Here is a 21,508-nt window from a genome sequence, read left to right on the forward strand (position 1 = left end):
ACAGTACCTCACATGGTCACATTTAAAAGCACATTACAGTGCAAATGGGTATCACTTAGAAGGCTGGCATTATCTCAGGTCTCTGGAAATCCTCTAGTGTGCTCTTATCCCCACAAAAAATAATGAATGTTTGCATGAGAAACATCATTTCTCTAAGGCTGAGCTAAACCGGAAGTCCTATGTAGTCTTACTTCTAAGGTTTACAATTGGTGTTACCTATATACATGAATATAGCTTGGATCAGGCCGAGTAATTAAGTTAGAATCCCTGAATTCCACACTGTATCTAGCACTCCAGAGTCTCATGTGGGTTTACATTCTTGTATTCCGTGGGTTGGAACTGTGAGTCTAACATCAGGAACTTCTGACGCCTACGCGCTCAGAAGAAATTGTCAATTTTTTTTTTAATGTGTCAGTGTTGAATACAGTGTTCAGCACATCTTCCTGCCTTCTTGTGATGCTTCTTGGTGCATCCACCTCCACTCCACGGCTCAGGAGTGTGGCTGCTAGGGGGTGTAACTGTCTTGACAGTACTCATTTCAGCCCTCGATGGAGAGTGACATTGGCAGGGGACACTGACCAACACTGGGCCTCACTTTGTTCCATTTGCACTTTTGGTTTCTTAGGACACAATCTCACGTCATAGTCCAGGCCTGCCTGGGGCTCACTGTGAAGCCAAGGCTGGTTTCAAACTCACAGCAAGCATCCTTCTTGGGCTTCCCAGGTGCTGAGAGATTACAGGCACGAGTCAACATGTCTGACGAATACTGCAGATCGTAATACCAATGGTAGATAGACATCAGGGGCTCTAACCTTGCAAGTCTTCTCACCTTCGGCCATGTAATTCTGTGGTGGGCTAACTTGTCCGCTTCAGTGTACTCTGCTTTGTTCCTCAACTCGCCCCTCTAGATGCCAGTGGCACCCCAACCCTCTAGAATGTGACACCCAAAAATATCTCCAGACATTGCCAAATGTGTCCTGGGGGACAAAATCAGTGATTCAGATACATCCAGGTCCAGTGTTTGTCATAAAGGCAAACACATCAAGAAGGGGATGCTGCCGTTTCCAATGGCAGCCACATCCTCTGGGACCAGGCACCATGCCCAAAGAAGGGGTGACATAGGACAGTCGACTTGGTACCTAAGTAGTAAAATTATACAAATTCAAAATTACAAGATGTTCTTGGATTTTCAAAATGTCTGTGAGGAGACAGTAGAAAACTCATGGCTCAGTGGAGCAAGCATAAGAGAGCCTTGTGGGGTCATAAGTAGATTAAGCTTTTTATAAATTAACAGGGTGATGTGAATGACTGCCAACCCACAGCAAATTTGTTACCCACTGCATTAGGAGTTGCATAATTTATAATATGATGATTTTAATGTTCTAAATAACCAGTTCACTTCTGCAGTGCTACATGCTGGGAAATGCTCAAGAAATTTTAAACTCTCAGAGAACTCATGCATCCCAATAAAAAATAAACTATCTTAAGATGCATGAGATGCATTACTGAATAATAAAGAACTCTGAAATAACACAGAACCTCCAGCAAGACCACTGAGACATGTCATAGAGAAGTCCTGAAGCTCATATGAGCAATTAAACTTGAAAATCAATGCATTTTTGCAATCCAGAGAAGATGAAATTCCTTCAGATAATCATTTTTTCTCTCTATGGCCTATTTAAGAACAGAAATAAAAGAGTGTTGGAGAAGGGACTCTCTGGGTCATATAGAGGCTGGCCTATGCATGCACTTTGTACTGAGATTTAATATGTGCATCAACAACTCAGAAACCTTTTGCAAAACCCAGCTGGGCTCTCACTATCTCATTCTCTTAAGAACAGGGCAAATATTCCCCCTGCTTAGCTCCTACAGATATGCAGAGTACATTTCAGACCCAGTAAATTATTGACCATTCTGTTCTACTAGCCCAGAATTTATCTTTTCTAAATAGCTTTAATCTCTGTTACCTAGTCCATAATTATTTGTACAGCTCAATTTTATCCATGAGAAGGTCACCGCTCAAACGTGATCAGGCAGGGTTGAAATTTCCCATCAATAATGCTGTCTTGATTCAGCTGCCTTGAGAAGACCTCCTGAAAGAAAATTTTCTAAGAAAATTTCTAAGATTAACTCTTGGCAACTGTTCCTTATTTCTTGAGGTAGGCCATTTATAAAGTGGGTCTTCTTGTTCACTTTTTTTCTAGACTTTTAGCTTTGTTGCACCTGAGATGCCCAGGGAACTCGATGTCACAGCATTACTGGGTCTCTACTGCATGGTACTCATGATATATCTAAATTATTAATGTAATATTTTATTTGTTTCTGATTCAATCTGAACATGATAATACAACCTATTATTCTGAATGTCTTTTATAGAAAAGACATGACTCATTTGTTTTTTAAAGGTAGCGCCACTAATTAGCCAGCTCTCCAAATCTTTGAAATCCTCTCTTTTAAATATCACCCTCGTTCTTTAATATAATCCCAACCTTTAAATTCTAAGTCAGATTAATGCTCTACCAAGCAAAATATCAAGCTTCCAAAGTCAAGCATTATTTCTGGGGAGGGAATACTCTACAAATAAAATAGCTGGTGAAAGTCTACCCCAAAGAGAAACCAAAAACTTACACGGGTCCACTGTTGGGGAAATATTTTCACTAGTTCCTTTAGCAAGATCATTCCCTTTGACTTGCAGAGATTTGTTTGTTGCTTCAATGTCCTTGCTGATCCCAGTTGAAAGCACCAGAGTTAGAAAGTGCTTCTTTCATCATCACATTGTGCATCTTCCTTTTCTGAATCAAGTGTTTCCCATCCCAGATGTCCTATGGAAGTGCCTGAGACAAGACATGATTGGGTCAGTAAGTTTGCGAAAATAGCAGACAAGGTATGACATAGACTTTAATGTTCTACAACCTAACATTAGGTATCATAGGCCTGAGGGTGATGAATGAGAAACTGAATTGGTGTTTGGGAACTTGTGAGGACACACAGCATACCCCTATCCATTGCCTGAGGCAGCAAGAGTGATATCTTGGTCTTCTTTCCATTTCTGTGTGTTTGTGTACACATCTGCAATCTGTTCAGTTCTTATTGTTTAAAACTCCAACCCTCTTGCAAGATTGCCTCTAGCTACATCTATAAGAGATCCTTCATTCTGTGGTCATCATGTGATACTTGTTGGACATGAATAATGCATCCTACCTCAACGATATCCATACCTTTCATTTATTCTCCAATCACCAACCCATTCAGAAACTACATGCTAAAGATGGGCTAGATACTATTTTACCCTCATCCTCCCTGAACCCTCAAAAGCAGATGGGCTGTGCTGAGCCTAATTGCTGATAACTTCCCATCCTAAGTGGTCAGGTGTGACTCTCAGCTTGGCCTACTTGTTTTTTTTTTCCCCCAAAGTCTTGGAAACAGGCCATCCTGGGCATCCAAGGAGTGTGAACTACCATTACTAAAATGCCAAATAAAGGATGAGACTCCTCTAGCCTTTCCTCAGAAAAGAGTTCTGAGCTGAGCTTTGTAGCTTTTCTGGGGATCCCCACAGGACTCAAACCCCAGTTGGTGACCATATCAGACTTTGCAAAGCTTGTTTTATTAGCCCTTCCCCTTCTTTATTGACTTACTCCTAGAATTAGCTTTGACATAAGACCACTTGTACCCAAGGCCCCATCTTGGCCTCTCTTCTTTGGATATACTCAAACTAAGATAATTTCTCAAATCACTATTTCAGAGAGTTCTATTGGCCATTAACTCTACAGTAGAATGTTGTGGAATAATCTTTTTATAAACTCTAAAGGTGTGTCTTTGCCAAGGTGCCTTCTGATTGGTTTAATAAAGAGCTGACTGGCCAATAGCTAGAGGAAGAGGTTAGGTGAGACTTCCAAATATATATATTGAGAGAGAAGTGGAGATGAATCTAAGTGTGAAGGGGACACCAGAGGACACAGAGAGGAAACAGGAGGTGCAAGATGGAAGAGAGGTAAAAAGCCATAAGGGAAAGAAGTATATTAATATAAATGGGTTAATTTAAGTTATAAGAGCTAATGAGCAAAGCCTAAGCTAAAGGCCAAGCTTTCAAATTTAATAATCAGTCTTCATGTCATTTTTTTGTGAGCTGGGAGCCCAAAGAAAAATCCATCTAAAGTAGAATATCAGAATCCACAGATAATCTGCACTCTGGAACACCCTCCCATCTGAAATTTGTTTTGTGGGAGGAAGACAGATACACAGATTATCACATGAGATAGTATAATGGCTATGACAGGTCATACCCAGTGGGCCAATGAGAGCTCAGAAGGAGAGAACAATAAATCTTTTGCAAGGTAGGAGCTGTGGGAGCAGGGGACTAGGACTACTTCCTTGCATACTTTCAGGAAATGTACTTTACAGACACTGGAAATATCAAATAATAGTAGTTTGCATGGAAAACAAAATATAAGCATAAGTGATCTAAACACAGATTAAGCTCTGTGGGATCTTTATTCCTTCAAGGCAAGGTACAGAGCCCCATTACATGTCATGTTGTACTAGGTCCTGAGAGGAAGCCTGTGAGTGAAGTGGTGTTTTGTGTGGAGTTTTACAGGACCTACAATCATATAGTGCAGGTGCTTTATTGGTTTTTAATCATGTTGTATTTTGACATTACATTGTTTTCAGTTTCATGTAGAGTTCACAAAATCCTTCCATTTTTAAGACCATACACTCTTCATACATCATCAATAAGAAACCTGATCTCTTGAGTCACTTTGAGGTATGACTTCATGATACCCACAGTGCTGTGTCCGGGGCACTTCACTATGTTTGGTCTGCTTGAACAAGCTTCTCCATAATAAATGAGCATTCCTTTGGTCCCCCAACTTCCCCTCCACTTGAACCCACACTACTCTCGCACTTGAAACAAGAGACAGTGTTAAACACTGAGCTGCATGAGGACTTTACCCATGGTAATCGCTCAGGAAATTTCGGTCTGTAAACTTGACCTGGAGTCATTCAGAAAATCAGCCGTGAGACGCTCGTCTGGAAAACTCAGTCAACGTGGCAGAAGTCGAAGTGGAAACAAAGGTGAGGGGCCACAATGGCTCTGGACTAATGAAATACACAGCCCTCTGTGTCTGCAGGGACAGATTTATTTCCTGTTAAAGCCTGCATTTCCTGATTCATGAACACACTCTAAGTATACCTTTCAAACGCCCAAGGAGAGGCCTCAGCAACAGGCAAGTGGTATAATAAATACGACCAACCGCACTGGCCGCATTTCTCTCTATGAAAGGCTGTGTCTCGCCCTCTAAATCCAGTGCCTACCTACCTCACTCCCAGCCCAGCAGTCTCTATTTCCAAATGATGACCCCAATTTCTTAACTGAGTAAATTGCTTTGTGTAAATAGTTTTCTCATCTATATTCTTCTCCTCTAGGGAACAAAGTATTTCCTGACATCTGTTTTGAATTTGTTTTTCTTTTAATTTGTATATGTGCCCCTTTTTCCTATCATCTGCACTGAATTGAAAATAGCGTACTGAAGGGTCCCTTGCAATTTCTAGGAGAACACACCTATCACCCCAGGAGGCCCCACGAGGATATTCATGTTATTTCCATATTGTTCATGCTGTTCTTTGGTCACTGGACACCTCCAGCAAAGACGCTCCACAAGCCTACACTTGCTAATGGACCAGAACCTTGGATGACCTGTAAAAGCTACAGAACTATGGACACGTCTGTCACAACAATTGTGCCTCTTCCCAAACTCATGTGTTGAAATCTGAACCACAATGAGATAGTATTTGTAGATAAGAATCTCAGGAAATAATTAACATTGTGTATAGTCAAGTATACAGGGTTGGATCTGACAGAAATAAATGAAGAAACAGTGTGGACTCACATGGAGCTCTCTTTCTCTCTCTCTCTCTCTCTCTCTCTCTCTCTCTCTCTCTCTCTCTCTCTCTCTCTCTCTCTCTCTCTGTGTGTGTCCCTCCCTCCCTCCTTGCTTTCTCATTGTGCCCACTCCCATTATTTGAGGGCATAGCAACAAGGTGACCATCTTCCAGAAGCTGACCCTGGTCTTAAATTTTCAGTCCTCAGAACTACCTGAAAACAAATTTCAGTAGTTTTCCCACTGCTATGGTACATAATTATGGCAGCCCCAGCAGACCAAAATACCCCCATGGAAGAAATCAACACTGCTGGCCTTCTACACACTTCTCTAGACATGTGCCTGGTGACATCTTCTTCATCTGAGGCCTCACTGGCTTTACTGGCCATCGATATAGTCCTATGGCTGTCCTTAACCCTGGCAATTTCTAACTAAGATAATGAGTTTTGCTTCTGCTAAATGAAGACCTGTCCTTTGGAGTGTGTTCTCAACATATCCACTGGAGAGCTTTGAAGAATCAATGAAAATAAAAATTAACAAACTGTTTACAATTCTAGCATCCTAAGATAAATAACATGTTATTGCATTTATATTTTTATTTATTAGTTTTCATATGTGAATTTATGCTTAAACGGAAAGATGCACATGCATGTGTTTGCATCTATACATATATGTGTATAAAGAGTACAAACATGAAATATTCCTATTAATAATAAAGGGAAACTCAGAATTCAAAGTAAAAAGTAAAGGTGAAAAGTGCAATGAAGAGTTGGGCGGTAGTGGCACTCGCCTTTAATCCCGGCACTCGGGAGGCAGAGGCAGGCGGATCTCTGTGAGTTCGAGGCCAGCCTGGTCTACAGAGGGAGTTCCATGACAGCCAAGACTGTCACACAGAGAAACCCTGTCTCAAAACCAAAACAAAAACCAGATGAAAAACAACAACAAAGAGCGATGAAGACACTCCGGTGGGCCCTCGCCTCCACCAGAGCCAGAGTGGCGAAGGCCCTGATGGGCCGCAACTGTGCTTCTATCCACACCCCCGCCTGCACTGCACAAGGACTGGGTTCTGAGTCCCACGATGGCTCTGCCCTCTCAAGATGATCCCTGCATGCCCGTCCCCACTCTCAGGAACGTTGGCCACTTGCCGTCTGTATTTTGGGATGTTCTTAGAGTGGGAAAGTATTTTCTTCTCCTCTCCAGGAGGAAATAATCTCATGAGTGATTGACTAAAAAGACTTCATCCTAGAATTCACATTTACTAAAAGGGGCATGTCTTTACAAAATGAGCTATCTGGTCAACTTGTCACACAAGTTCAATTCTCATGATCTCCTGTGACCTTGGAAAGGAAAGAAGATCTTATTGGGATATGGTGTTCCTTCACTGTGGATTACTAACTTCTAAAATTACGAAGATTTAGAAAACTAGACAATTTCCCAAAGGTACTTGAAGTGCTCTGTTCAAAGTTCAATCTGTGACAGTGTAAGGACATTTAAGACACAGTCATTTTAAAACTTCATGAGAGGCATTTCTGAATTAAAAGATAACATGATTCTTAAAAAAAAAAAAAAACTTAAAAAATGGATACAATATTAGGTTTCCTTATAAGTTACCTGGAAAAAAAATTACGTCCTGAAGGCAGCCCAGTAACCCATACCATCACCATATTGCATCAGCTCTAAGGCACTCAGGGTCACCAGCCTGGGGACTGAGGGGAAAACTAGCCTGAGTACGGGATCAAAGCCTGGGCACAAGAGAAAATACTTTTTCTGCATGGCTTTGAAAACATCTTTTTAAAGGGACACCCCCCAACACACACACACACACACACACACACACACTGGGACTTGGCATATGGTGTGCTCTACAGATGGATCAGCAATAATGCAGCTGTTAAGTATCTGGCACTCTCGCTCGGCATCGTCTTTGCCAGCTGGCCGGCAGCAGGCTGTGCTGAGAGAATGAGCTGATTCCTCCCAGCTGCCATGCAGAGGAAAGGCTAGGAATGCTGCCGCCTGCCCATCTCCCCTCTAAGTCATGTCCACTCCAGCTCCATCCAGCAACAGGAGCTTCCCCAGGCAGCACCTTCTAGTGACACAGCAGGCTGCCTACCGATGAGGTCCAATTCTGAATATGAGGTTACATTTGGAAAAGGTAAAGAGACGGCAGCAGCACTCACGGCGGCGGCAAGCTGTGAGTAGCACACGATGGGAGAGATCCCAGCCCCTACACATGCCATGAGGTTTGTGAATGTGTTCGCGGCTGTGGGTGCCGCCAGCAGCCAACATGAGCCCAGACAGACTCAGCCAAGAAATCAGTGGCATCTTGCTTGCCTCTCAGCAAGGCTCAGGACAGCAAGATCCACCGTAGCTAGTTTGCTTCTGACAAAAGAAAGCACTGAATACTATTTATGGAAATAGTTTAAAACAAAACAAAGAGCTGTGAATTTGACTGAAATCCAGAAAAGTGTCTGTGTATTTCAAAAGACAGAGGATACAATGAGAATAAGTCTTATCTGGATGGTTCATGACGGGGTGGATGATCTCACAACTTTTTCCAGTGTCGTGAACCACTAGGTTCTGAAAAAGTGTCAGAGACATTCCACCCGTTAGCACAGCCAGACACCTCTGAGATCTGTGCTTTTGATGCTGAGGAGTACATTTCTTTTAAGGTCAACGTGTCATCCACTTTGAATGTGGCGTGGCCCTTAGCACTGCACGTAGGAACTCCTCGATTCTCTCTCCCATGCATCCACGATCCTCCGAACACATTCCTTGTGGCGCGGTGATTGTGCAATCCTAGGAGACAGAGGGAAAAGGCAGGAAGGAGAACAGCTGACTGGAAGACGGAGACAGATCTGAGGTGTTGGCAGGGAAGGCTGGCAAACTGAGGTGCTAGGGAGGAAGATGCAAAAGAGGGAGCAGACAAGAACACCCAGGGCCACCGAGCTAGCCCCTCCTGAGCTTGTGACAATGGCTTGCTGAGTTATACGCCCATTGAGCTGCCAAATACAACAAGCATTACTAGAATCTGAAGTTGATAGAGCAAGAGGAGGGTGACACTACCGAACCCCTGGGGCTGGGGGAGGGGAGGCGTCAAACAACCCAGTGTCCTTCCCACCTGAAACTCATCAGCCCACAAACTCTTGGCATTTGAAGGGTCCTTCTTTTGCCCCAAGATGCAACAAGAAGCATTGTAGACCTGAGATACACCACCATGATTGGGGAGAGAGCACTGTTTCTATGTGAACAATTATTGCAGAACACTGAGTGGGAACCAGATGAAGAAACGAAAGTGTGCTTTGCAATTGCCAGGAGCTAGTCGTTGAAGGGAAGCAGGGTAAATGAGTCAATGCTGGTTCTCTTCATACCGTCATTGTAAAATGTTTTTAATTAAAGAGAGGTAGAGAGAAGATAAGGGATGTTTTTGAAATCATGTTTTCTAAGGCTCCGAGGTGAAACTAGTGAACAGGCATTTTTCATGCAGCACTCATGGAGTGTCTGACTCTTTGGGGCCCATGCATGTCCCATTTTCACGTGCTCTTCATCTCCTCTGCTGCCAATTCCATCCCACAGGGCAGTGGTGCTGTAGGAAATGACAGTACACAGGCTAATAAACACCGTCTGACTCAGTGATTTATTTCCCTCAGAAGTTATCACTGTGTTCAAAGTGATATCCAGCAAAGTGCCACACATTAATTTAGAACTATTTCAACAGGAAAAAAAATATATCCCTGGGCTTTGCAATAACACCGAGTTACTGTAAAAAGACTCTTTACTCTTTCTTCTTTTGGCAGCAAAAACAGCAGACCTCACAAGTGCTTTAAAATGTGCGATGAAAACAGAGGTCAGGCCGCCTCTGTGTGCAAAGCAATGTACAGTACAATATGGTGGGGCAGGGGAGGTGGGGAGGGAGAAGGCAGGAAGAGAGACAGAAATCTGCTTTACAGAGTTAATCTAAAAATGACTGATAATCTTAGAGACAAGTCTTTCAATGCTTAGCATATTTTTATGAGATTTATTTTTACTCTTTCATTTGTGTGTATGTGTGTGTGTGTGTGTTTGTGCACACGTGCCACATATGTGCAGGTGCTCATGGGAGCTAGAACAGACCCCTCCAAGCTGGAGATACAAGTAGTTGTGAGCTGCTGGCTGTGGGCAGTCCTCTGGAGCTGCAAATGCTCTTAATCACCAAGCCATCTTCACAATCCTTGATGCGGAACATTCTGACTGTGGGTTACAGTGAAGGGGCTTATTCAGGGAAGACGGGGAGATGATTCTGCTGAGATACCACTAAGTCTTCAAGACAAAATGGCATTTGATGAGTAGTAAAGAAGGTACAAGGATAAGGCAAAATAAGCCATGTCTTGTAGGCATCATGGTTAGTAAATTCATGCAACCATTGGAAAAATGAGCCCAACAGTAGGACTATTTTAGAGTCAATCAAATACTCACATGACTGAGGACTATCCCACACACTGGGACACTTGGACCTAAGATACTCTGTCATGCAACAGTCAAATGCACAGGTGGCTAGACCTTATTGCATGATGGTCTCTGATGACTCTGATCAAGCTGAGGATTCATAGGTCTCCCACCTGGGTCCTCCCTTCACAGGCACAGCGATCCCTCCCTTGGGATCTGCTTGGCAGTTCCTCTTTCTGTACTTCCGAACTCCACCTACCATTTGCCCTGCTCTTGGCTGGAAATAGTGGTGCTGGGAAGAACGTTTTCACTGAAACAGATCCTGGGAACTTAAGTACAGCAGAAACCCAGACAACCCAGAGGAGGCAGAGGAACACCAGAGCCATGCCATGCCTTCCTTTCAGACACATCCTCCTTGACTCTGGAAATGCTTTCAACACCAGCTAAGGCAAATCTCTTTCACACTCATGGCACGAGACTCCGCCTCCATGCTCTCCCTTACACCAGCTCTCGCCGTACACATCTGCCTGTCACTACAAGGCCTACTATGTAGCTAACTATTGGTTAAGATCAGCAATGGGTAGTAAGTCTCGCTGTCTACTTCTCATTAAGTATGCCCATGTGTTTTATCTGAACATTCTAACCACCGTGATCTATTCATCTAAATGAGAGACCTCATCTGCTTGCTATTCTGTAAGAAAGTTCCTCAGCTCCCCTCCTGAAAACCAGCAGCATAGTAACCATGAGCCCAGTTCAGAGGCATCTCACTAAAAGCATCTATGTGATAGGAAAATTGGAACTTGTGATGTATCTCATAAGCAATGGGCTACAGAATTTAAAACGGGAAACACGGTGTAAGAAATGACCACCATGGATGGGGTCCTCAGCCTGAAGGATGTCTTCCCTTGTTTGGGTCCTGGAATTACTTCTCAGCACTCCTGTGATGGGGTCAAATCCCTCAATCGAGATGGATATCTTCTTTCTACAGAGTACTCATCATAGCTCCATCTCAAATAGGTCTCTAAATGACATAGCTATCATCTACTATATTTCTGTGGTTTCAGCACTTTCTCCTAATTGCTTCTAATTCCACGTGTCCTTGAAGAGGCAATAAAACCATTCTGCTTCAATATTAATGTCCTCTGTAAAAACATCAGCTAAGAAGATGACTAAAGGGTTCAGAGAAACCTACAGGATTCTCTGAATTCAACAGAAATGACCGGGTCCTCAGTGGAGCGTTTGCTGTGGACAGTGGACAGATTCCCTAGTCACTGTGAGGTCTTTTGTTCTGTGACAGTGGCTTCCTGTGTCTTTCCTGGCTGTGATGGCTCACTTGTCTAATACCAGCATCTGAGGTGACACCTGGAATGGTAAAAGACCACTGTACTGCTTCTCCAACTAGCTGTAGACAAATTTTACTTCAAGTGAGGAAGGCACTCTGTGCCTTTCATTTAATCAACTTGGTGCAGCTGCCCCTAAGAAACAAGATTCTGCTCTGGTGGAGTTTATGTTCACGGGGCCCACAAACAAAAATGACAGGCACAGTGCACGGGGCGATCCTACACACTAAACACAAAAGCAGAATGTGGCATGTCAGGATGGAGACTGAGCAGTCATGCTAAGCAGAATGCACAGGGATTGAAAAAAGATAAGATCACTCAGGAATGATGACGTGGAGCAATGGAAAGTCCCTGAGAGACCTTGGCTGGGGGTCAGGTAAAGAGGCAGGACCCATCAGACTCTTTCAAACGGGAATCTCAAGATGCTGATTGGCTATGTGGCCTGGGGGGGAGGGGAACCCTGGATTAGGGAAGTAGAAGGTGAAGTCATTGGTCTGGGCACAGTCACCTAAGTGGTAAACCCTCTGAAGATGAGTGTAAACCCTGAGAATAGGAGAGGTTTGGAAGACAGAGGAACCTGCAGAGAAGCCTGGGAAAGAGGAGATGGACGGCCAGAGGCAGGCAGTTCAGGAAGTGAGGGCACCCTCAGTCAACAGCAGAGAGAGAAGGAAGGCAGAGGGCCCTGCCTGCTGACAGAGGATTAGTGTGGAGACAGAGTATCCACCAGGCAACGCTTGTAGAGACACAGTCGCTGGTGCCTTGTCCGCAATCACACTGGATGGATGGATGTGGCGGGAAATCCAGCAGAAATGGGAAATCCAGTGCTGGCTTCTCAATACCAGGGCTGCCCTCCTTTACACTGTTTGCCCTGAGTAGCTTGGCAACAAGAGCTTTCCTTTAAAAAAAAATGGCTGAAAAATACAGGGACACAAGTGTAGCTGAGGTACAAGAACAGCTTACCAGTTGCTGTCTCCTTTCCAGAGATTCTAGTGGAACAGTTCCTTATACAGGGCACTCCAGAATAATACCATCTATCTGCAGCCCCAAAGGTAGGGGGCATTTCTCTCTTGTAAATTGCAGGCTGGAGTATGATTACTAAACAATCCTAGAAAGCAAGCATCTTTACTTTACGAGGAATAATCTCAAGGCATTTTCTTGAGTGCAAGTACCCAAGAATCAAACAAGCATCATTTTTCTCGGTTCCCACAGCTTGTTGTGGAAAACGTTTGGAAACTTCAGAGGTGCTCAAATTTGTAATCTGAGAAAACAAAAGGCATCAACCTCAATCGCGTTAGGACAAAGAGTCAGAGGACATTTTTAAACTAGTAGAAACAGGGCTCAATTCTTAACATTTATGCCCAAATGAATATACTGTACTAGGACTCTATACCTGTAAAGGTGTAAATAGAAAGGTAATTGCACATTGTCTACATTATGTGACTAAAGAAAAGCTATTGCAGAACATGTTACACATACACACACACACACACACACACACACACACACACACACACACACACACTTTCTAATAACATTTCATTCTCTTTCGTGAATGAGATACACAAGGGTGTGTGACTACACAGCTCTACCACAGGATTGTGATTCATTCCAGAAACCACGGACCTGATGTAAACTAACTTCTGAAACTCCCACCAGCATTACAAGAAGTTACACATCAATAGGAAATGGGACTTTCTACTCAATCATTATTTCAAGTCCACATGGCAACACCTTTGTAACCTGGATTGTCATCCATCAACTCGACTATGATCAAGGAGCCCCAATTCAACATTGAGTTTCTGAAGTCTAATATTTACCAAATGTGCAGCATTGTTCCCTTGAAACCCACCCTACCAGTTAGAACACAGACACCGTGGGTTCCTCAAGCCCCACAGGGACTGCTGGCTGCCACTGGGGTGCATTGGGAAGTCTCCACATTCCACCATTGTGCTGAGTTTCTCAATGCTCTAAGATCTGTAAGAAAGCTAAATCAACACGCTGATTTCGGTCTGTAGCACAGGCTTAAATCTAGGGAGAACCATACGGGAAAGACATTTAAGAACTAAAATTAGACCTTACAATTAACTCAGTGATTGTCTGAAAGTTATATTATTATTTCAGTTCCAAAGTTGCCTAAATCTTGTCTTAACAGTTTGCAGAGATCACGGAGAATAACATAGCACCAGACTGAAGACGTGTATCTGTAAATAGTGACAATTTGCTTCACTGAAAAGGTTATTTATACTTTTATTGGACAAAAGGAATAGAATGGAATTCGCTTTCTACAATTCAGGATTCAGGAGCGTTTCAGAATATAGAAAGTTACTGAGATATAGTTAGTAAAACTGATGTTCATCTTAAAACTTTACTTAAAATTGTACTGTACATTTTGGGTACTACAGAACAGAGTGGCAATGCACATGAATACATCAGAAACATTCTGTAATTCGTTTGTGGGAAAGGTGGGAAAAAAGAGCACACTTTTTAAAAACAGGTCCTTCCTCTTTTTAAAACGTGATATCAAACTGTTTCCAACAGAGTCTAGAAATGCCAAATAACTAGATCAGTAGTACTCACAACCGTCCCTAGGACCAGTGATGAGCACAGCCCTCCTCAGGACCAGTGATCCTCACAATGCCCTCCAGGGATCCAAAGCATTGAAACCACCTGAACACTGCCAGAGATTCAAATTCTTGGGTCCCAAGCAGACTTATGGAATCAGAAATTCTGGGGGTAAGACCCAGAAATCTATGTTCTCAACCATACTCTCCTGGTATCCCAGTTTTGACAGTCATTCAAAGTTTCAGATTCACTAGCAAAAAGATTGTTACCAACAAGAGAATTAAATGTGTGTGTTGGGGGGATGTAGAAATTAAGCAAAAGTTAACATAACTCAGTTGCTGTTGTCTGTTGTACAGTTATAAACACAGATAACTTATCTGCCCTAATCAAAGAGCGAGGGTCTGGGAACAAGGATAAGCAGGTGAATTAAAGATAGAACAAGGCGTTGACATCCCACTTTGTCCAACTCTTCATCCAAGGCTGGCCTGAGACAATTTCCTCAGCACCAAGATTATTTATTGACTACAAGCTAAAGCCATTTAATCATATCAGCCCAGCTGAAGGTCAGGCTTGCAGGCCGCGGGGCCTCCTTATCTAAACAACCATGGTCGTGGCTCCTGGGTGATATCAGACAAGGAGCATTTCGAAGCTGCTAGGTGAAATGCTGACCAGAGTGCTGCTGCACTTTACATAAATGTCTGGATCCAAGATGCTAAACACAAAGACGTTATAGCAAAGAGCATCTCAAGGGTCAAGCTGTCGGCAAGTCACTGCCCTGTGCTGTGTTTTTCACCCCGGAAGAGCTGGAGGTCCTTCATTATCTCCACTGCACTAACAGAATGATAGGGGCTCAGCATGTATGCTTCATGCATTCCTATAATAGCAAATTGGTGTTATACTAACTTATCACAGAACATGACCATCCAGCTAGGATCAATGATTTGTGTTCTTTGAATCTGGCTCAGTTGAAAGCCTTTGATCAAATAACCATGTTTTCTTTGTTTCTTAAACAAAGCAATCAGCATACATGAGCTTTGATGCTATTGACCTTGGTCATCCCTTCCTTTTTGAGATTTCTCTCTTAGGTTCCAAATGAAAAAAAAAATAATTACTGTTTACATGGGCTATTATTGTCACCCCTTCTGGTATGACATTATATCTGCTTTCAAAGAGGTCTGATTAAATGTTTCATTAAATATTTATAATTTTAAAAGGCATAAAAAGACATAAATACAGATGTGTATATCTGTATTTATAATATGTATACATAAATATATATATTGAATATATATTACATCTGTCAACACTAAGATTCTAATCATCTCAGTGGTGATATAGTACTATGTAGCAAGCATATACAATTGCCAGATAGAGCCTCTCTGTCAACACTCTGCCTAACAACGCCGACAGGCTCAAGAGAGGGGATGTGTGTGATAATGGAGGCAAACACTCCACATGATACCAGGAGAATGAGCAAGACAGATGCAACAAAGCCTTCTTCTAAACATGGAAAGAAATAATAATGCTCATCATAGTTTGATGCAGTAACTAATAGATGGACAAACCTTTAAACAACATCCCAAGGATGTGGTCTATATCCATAAGCAGAGATTATATACAAAATTAGTATATAGAATCAGTCCTCCTAAGACATCTTCATTTCTCTAGGGCAAACCCAGTTTCAGCCAAAATTCAGCAAAGCTTGTCTGGTCTTTAAATGTGTAAATGTTCAGGACTGTAGAGATGATTCAATGGGTAGGAGTCAGAGCTGCTCTTCCAGAGGGCCCCATTTCATCTGTCAGTACCCACTTTGGATGGCTCTTGACCACCTGTAATTCCAGCTCTGGGGGATCCAAATTCCTATTACGGCCTCCATGGGTACCCACACACACACACACACATAACAGATAGTCACAGAGACACATGCACAGATAAATAAAAATAACTAAATCCTTTAAAGCTGTGAATGTTCAGTAAGGCTTTGAGGCAGATGTGAGAAAGGACTGTCAATCACAGCATCTTAATGGAAGCAGACAGGTACTGATGCAGCTGCAGCAGAAGGTGTTCTTGTAAGTGTTGGTGAGAAAGCTTCTATGTGTGTACTACACAGAAACTTTCCCCTCAGATCAAAATAATAAAAGAGAAGGGGCTGGAAAGATGGCTCAGCAGTATGAACTGCACTTACAAAGGACCCAAATTCGGTCCCCAGCACCTTTATTAGGCAACTGGCAACTCATAACAGTCTGTTACATCAGTTCCAAGGTATCCAATGGCTCTGATGCCCTCAGCATGTACACACACATGCACAAACATGGATAATTACACCTTTGAATCTCAACGGTAAATCTTAGAACTAAGAAAGAAAAACAAAATGCTTATGATGTGCACTGACTTAATTTATATGGGAAAATAACTCTTTCAGAGAAACAATTTGCTGATTTTATCATTCAGGTAGCAATGGCTATTGGGGATTTCTGTTTCTTACTCAAAAATTAAATACCCAATAATGTATGAAGCAAGCCTCTAGCTTCCTTTACAGATATCCCCCCCTGAATTTCTAATTATGAATGCACACCTCTTCCAAAACAGAGAGAATGTTCAGAAGTCTCAAGTCCTGTCTTCACTGGATAGCTCATTTTGAGTCCATGAGATCTCATCTGCTTGACAAGTCATGTTAACAGCTTTACAAATGTACGAGTCAACACAAGACTTGGTATATAACATGGAAGCAAAGGATTTCTATTTTATGAAATATTCTAACATTTGCTAAACACTTGAAACTAAAAACGCTACCAGTGAGCAAAGGAAAGGATCTGTCCAGTATTGGCCCTGACATGGAAGAAAGCTCTTTTCTTGAGTATTCTGCTGGGATAGGTTGCTGTTATTTATTTTGTAAAGCTCCACAGAGCATTGCTTTGATGGTAAAGTTTATGCACATTTCTATAGCCTTATTTTCACAGTAACTGTTCACAGACTACTGAGATAGTCTGATTAAAAATGCTCTTGTGGCTGAATCCCTTGCCTCTCGTCTCTTATGTGCATTCTGGGTAGTGAACTATTTTAATTTTGTTCAGGAGAGAAGAATTTGAATCTGAAAACCAAGGCAAAACATCAAACGTCACATCGTAAAATACGGCATGAAATACTAAAATTAAGATACAAAATCATCTCATCCCAGGCTTTCAAAGAAATATGTAGGAAAACAGCTTGTGTGCCAGCATGCTGAGCAGAGAGTCCAGGGCCCTGCGTGTGGACAGTGGCCGGCGAGCGGAGTGGTTCCCAGCACCCCGGCCCTGCAGAGTGGAGCCAGGTTCACAGTCCCAGAATCCCTGAGTCAATTTGAATCTCCTGGAAGACTCAAGACGAAGAACATAGAGAAGGTGAAACCAGGACTGAGAACTTTGGGCATGTGTGTGGAAAAACAGAAAAATTAGTCAGAGGTCACCAGTTCTCAGTGTGGGCGGCAGCAAGAGCCACAGAGAGGAAATGGCATCTATGGGCTCATGAGTCGTGTGTGGAGAAGTGGCGGCCTGGGAAGAGCTGAGACACGGGGCACATCAAGCAGATGGCCACCAGCCCCTGAGGCCGGAGTGAAAACAATCCAGCTCTCTCCACGTTTTATTCCCCTTTTAACCAGTATGGCTGGTTAAAGACAACTGTCAGATATCTTAAAGAATTAGCTAGTCTTACTAGAACCTGTCCATGAAAAGCCTGGCATCCGGTCCCTGATTGAATCTTACTGCAGTCCTTGTATCGTTCCCCACCTGGCTAAGCTACCACCTCTGGAATGGTTAGTGCCTGTTAAACTCATGCTTCCTAAAAGCACAGCTAACCCAAGAGACTGCTGAAACCTGTGTGCTCAACCAGGGTCAGGAGGAATCTGTGTCTCCAGCCATTTCCAGGTATTGTCAATGCTGACAAATGCACAGAGCATATCTTTAGTATCTGAGAGTTAAAATGCTCTCTTTACATTTGTATTGCAGAGAAAGTCATTAAATGGAGGCAGAAATGGGTATGCTATGCATGGAAGTGGAATATTCATTAAACATCACAAGCAACCCTGACAGCTGTTGTGTCATTAAAAAGAAAACAGAACTAACGTGAAAGTAGAATGGGGACTAGCTGGGCCAAGGTAGGGCAGCAGCAGCAGAGAGAAAGGATGAGTCGGGGAAACAGGAGGTGAAAATGAGTAAAATACCTTCTATATATGCATGAAAATATCATGATAAGACCCATTATATATAATTAATATATGCTAATAAAAGACAAAAAATCACGATAATAAGACCTTATATTTGTGTAGCATGTTGGAGTACGCCAAAAATCTTTCAGAGGCATTATCACTTTTGACATTTATAAAATAATCTTCCTACCTACCCGTCAATGGCATATACATTTAAATACAGAAAACGTGACATGATGTAATAGGCCATTCTTCTTGTAGGTTTCATCCAACATGACATAACTCAGCATTATAGAGAAGTAGCTGCAGGGAAGGCTTGCCACGATCTTTTGGCCTTCGGGTGGGAAGATTCACATCCCTCTCTGGTCACAAACACCATTACCATAAAATCAAAACACACACTAAGGGTTGGAATTCAGTGTCTAAATGTGGACATACAATAGCAAAAGTCTGTGTGTTTTTCCACAGGCACATCTCTCTAGGAGAAAGTAGGTGATAATATAGGATGCTACCACTCATGGGTTTCCCTCTAGAGCAAGTCAGTGCCCGGTTATACCAGTAACTTCCTAATAGGTTTGTCTAGGGCTTATGTATACAAATATTCTGCATAAAGAAAGGAGAGCTTGTAAATAATTGCAAGAGTATTTTAGAGTAAACTAAGAACTAACAAAAATGCATTTTTTTCCCAGAAGGAAAGGTCAACAAACATGAATTCTTTTCTTTAAAACTGCAAGTTTAGTCAGGTAGTGTTAGTGCAGGCCTTTAACCCCAGTACTCGGGAGGCAAAGGCAGGTGGATCTCTAAGATCAAGTCCATCCTGGTCTACAGAGTAAGTTCCAGGACAACCAGGGCTATATAGAGAAACCCTGTCTCCAAAAAAGCAACAAAAACAAAAAAAACACAAAACCCTGCAAGTTCATCTGAACGGTATTCTCCAGAACAACAAACTATCAGCTCCTCTCTTCAGATGACAGTGTTACTAATCAATTCCTCAGGATTTGGACATGATGGAGGGAGGAGAGAATGAAAATTGGTGACATGGACACCATGGTGTTAGCCATGCATATTTGTTTGTTTGGAAGTTTGATTGTTTTGAGACTAGATCTCACTTGTAGCCCAGGACGTTCTCCAACTTGCTGAAATCCTCCTGTATCAACCTCTCAAATTCAGAGATTATATATGTGATTTACTGTACCTCAAAGGCCACGTATTATATGAGACCACAACCCATCTGTGTCCCATGGAGGATATGAGTAGTGCAGGATTTGGATCTGAAGAGAATCCTTGCTGATGATTTCTAGAGCCTTCTGAACCTCCTCTGACCCCTTTTTTCTCTCAAAATTTGAAATGAGATTTCAGTTCCAAAGGATAGAAAGTGTGTGTGTGTGTGTGTGTGTGTGTGTGTGTGTGTGTGTGTGTGTGTGTGTGATCTTTTACAATTAATTTCTTCAGTTTCTAGTTATCTCCTGCTCTCCCAATAGCATACATTAAAGTTAGGAATAGATTCGCCCTTGCAGATGCTCTGAGGGCACGACCCGCTCCACGTCAGATGGGCACCTTCATGGTGACTGCACAAACTGAAGCACGGGCCTTTGGGATTGGAGTAACTGTTGCGTTTGTGTGTTGAGCTCAGAGTCTCCTCTCTTCCTTTGTCCAGAAATCCAACAAGGCACCTCTGAGTCTTCCTGATTCTCGAGAGTTTGGTAGTTTGACCTCTATTTCTGCTGGTTCTGCTTAAGTGCTGGAACCTCAATTATCTGGTCTAGACACACAATGGCTGACTCTCCTTGTCCTTCAGTTTTCTGCCATTCTGACCTGCTCCATATTAGTGTCATCTGCAATTAATGTAGCCAAGATGACATCATCCACTGCTACAGGGATGTCTCTCTCTATTCAAACTTAAAAATTAAAGAACAAGATCCAAAAATGCCATTCAAGGCCTTTCTGCACCTCATATTCACCATATTTTATTAGCACTTCAGCTCTAACTCAACAAAAGTCACCAGCCTTTGTAATTTATCCCAAGCGTGAATCCTCAAGTCTCGGAGCTTTTTATGGGCTGCAGAGCAGCTAACTATGTTTTGCCTCTCTGTGATGATGAAGCTAATTTCTGTTGTCTCATAGCTCTGGGATGGTCTCAGAAATGAGAGCTGAGGAGGCACCAACAATAGTGAGCCAGAGTAGACCTTAGGCTTTCCTTCCTAGGGTTTTCCACAAGAGATGAAAATACCCACAACTACACTAAGGAATGAAAATGGAAAGCAGGGACAAGTGGTGTATGTGTGTGTGTGTGTGTGTGTGTATGTGTGTGTGCATGTGTGTGTCTGTGTGTGAGTGCGTGTGTGTATGTTTGTGTGTGTGCACGTATGTGTGCATGCATGTATGTGTGTGTGTGTGTGCACATACATACACACCTGCACTCATAGTGTAACTTATCTAAAGAGAGTCTCAAACAGCAATGGAGAGTCCATAAGCTATAGAAAACATAAGACCAATATTTTGGGGGAATATTTGAATATAAATATGATTCTGATACACTGGAAGTGATATCCAATTTAATAAATACTTCAGCATAAGAATCAGTTATTTTTTAAATTTGACCATGTGAATTTAACTCTTTTCATAAATACATTGAGTTCTTTATATATACAGAAAAAGGTGGCCTGACACAGACACAGGTTAAAAACAGTGCCAGCACCACAAAGATGCCACTTAGCAGTTTAACATCAGTTTACATGGTATTATAAGATAACTTTGGAATCAATGATATATGCAACTCGCATTTGGTGAATAACATGGAACACTGGCAAATCTGATAATAAAATACCAAAATGTGCTTGGAAGTCAGTCTGTGATTATGTTCACAGAGGAGTTAGTGCTTATAACTCCTTACAAGCTACTTCAGGCAGGGTCCTTCTGCACTTTCCTCAAGAATACTGACTTTACTTGAAAGAGAATGGAGCAGGAAGGGTTAATGCCTAAGAACACTGACAGAGGTAATAGAGATTTTTGAGAGGAAATAATTAGAAGAAAGTGACATCTCTGAAGGAGCAAAGCCATAGGCCAACCACTTCACCAGAGATAACCATGGAAGGCCATAGACAAGAGGAAACACAGTATGC

The 21,508-nt window shown here is 42.4% G+C and overlaps 1 long non-coding RNA gene across 2 annotated transcripts in view; it reads right to left on the bottom strand.

Moving 5' to 3' along the window:
• LOC143269089 (uncharacterized) overlaps positions 1-21,508 on the bottom strand; it is a 56,675-nt gene that overhangs the window by 13,934 nt on the left and 21,233 nt on the right. Inside the window, exons 2-3 of one of the 2 annotated variants that reach the window (XR_013045433.1) lie at positions 2,629-2,834; positions 1,947-2,093 (exon numbers count right to left, since the gene is read on the bottom strand). This is a non-coding gene — a long non-coding RNA (uncharacterized LOC143269089). Of the gene's footprint in view, positions 1-1,946; positions 2,094-2,628; positions 2,835-21,508 lie in introns of those variants that run through there. The other variant, XR_013045435.1, reaches the window with a different exon arrangement.

This window comes from Peromyscus maniculatus, chromosome 17 (genome assembly GCF_049852395.1).
Source record: "Peromyscus maniculatus bairdii isolate BWxNUB_F1_BW_parent chromosome 17, HU_Pman_BW_mat_3.1, whole genome shotgun sequence".
NCBI classification, from domain to species: Eukaryota; Metazoa; Chordata; class Mammalia; order Rodentia; family Cricetidae; genus Peromyscus; species Peromyscus maniculatus.